Source organism: Microtus ochrogaster, unplaced genomic scaffold (assembly GCF_000317375.1).
Source record: "Microtus ochrogaster isolate Prairie Vole_2 unplaced genomic scaffold, MicOch1.0 UNK3, whole genome shotgun sequence".
In the NCBI taxonomy this organism is placed as follows: Eukaryota; Metazoa; Chordata; class Mammalia; order Rodentia; family Cricetidae; genus Microtus; species Microtus ochrogaster.
The window spans coordinates 5,333,126-5,334,825 of record NW_004949101.1 but is presented as its reverse complement, the minus strand read 5'-3'; positions in this window follow the sequence as shown (position 1 = coordinate 5,334,825).

Here is a 1,700-nt window from a genome sequence, read left to right as displayed (position 1 = left end):
AAAAAAAAAAAAAAAGAGTGAGGAGGAGGAGTGGGTCTTGCTGAGTGCATTCCAGTATGCATATCTTAACAAAATTCTCAGGCAAGATTTAGAGAGGGAAATATCTAAAATGTATGGAAAGTCTGAAAGTAATTCCTGTTCTAACAGAGCGACAGTTCCTGAGAAGCCTAAAGGAGAGCACACATAAAGGTAATCTTTTTCCTCTGATCTGAAAATTGAATATTTGGCTGTGTAGGAAAAGAATCATTGGACCGCCCATCCCTGTATTAGAATAGATATTTTCCAAACAACAGCAACACACAAATCATGAAAATAACTTGTGTTTCCTCCATGATTCCAGTCCCAAGAATGCACTAGCCAGTCTTCATCAAAGGATTAAGTAATAAATAAACTAGACTCTGAAGATTGTAAGTTAAAAAGCAAACATGCTTTTCATTCCATCAGGAAAATTTATGAAACAATGCTGAACATAAATAATAGTATAAATAAAGGCCCAGGATTCATTACAGTTGGCATGAAAGGAACCAACATTGTATCTTTGTAAGTAATAACAGAACAAAACATATTATATGGTACTAGAGATTAGTAGACACATGGCAAAGTCTAGTAAACCAAAGACATTCACATTTCCAGGGTTACATGACTAAAATGTTAAATGGCACCAGAATTTTCCCACTGTAGACTTATCTACTCAAATAGGTGAATATTCTGGCTTATTTCTCCTTTGCTTTTATATTAAATATTAGAGAATTTGATGTGTTTGCATCTTAAAAGTATAAGTTTATTGAATTTTACAGATATTGACCATCTTCAATCCATATGCGCCTTTATAAATGAGTCCACCTTTCACTATGTAGACACAGACTCAGCTGTGCCTTCTAAGATTTCTGGGTCACAGTTCTTGCCTGCCCATCATTCTGCTCTATTATCCGTTTTCTCCACCCAAGTAAATAGCACCATGACATTGAAGAGGAACTTCATCTGGGGCAGTGCCTCATCAAATTGCTTGTAAGCAAGTGATTGGGGGATTTTCTTGCTTAATGATTGATGTGCAAGGGCCCAGCTCAGGATGGACAGTGCTTCCCCTGGACAGAGTCCTGGTTGTATCTGAAAACGGGTTGCGAAAGTCATGAGGAGCAAACTAGTAAGCAGTTAATTCTCCATGACTCCTACTTGAGTTCCTATTTTGAGTTTCTGTTGTGACTTTCCTCAGTGGATTGTGACCAAGGATATAGATGGCAAATAATCCCTTTCCTCCTTCTGTTAAATGTTGTCAAGCTTTTAATCACAGCAACAGAAAAAAAAAAAAAAACCAAACAAACAAACTAAGGCATCCATTGGTCCATCTTGCAGCTTTTTTTTTTTTTTTCTTTTTTGAGAAAACCGAGTCTGCAGTCCTTCAGAGAGTTCCCTGTCAGGCACCCAATCTTGATAATGTCCTGGCCCCTCCTTTTCTCAATCTCAAGAATCCATCTTCGGAGGTTCCCATGTGAACGAACTCTTCAGAAGAGGGATGATGGAAAGAGAGAACACAGAGGGAAGGGAGCGAGTCCAGCGATTAAAGGTTGCATACGCACTCGGGGGCTTACACAGCTGTAGCTGCTTCATGCATCTAGACTGATGTTTTAAATATAGGAGAGCAAACAGCCTAGCAAGTGCTGAGTTAAGTTTTAATTTGGAAAGCCAGGAGGCACGGAATG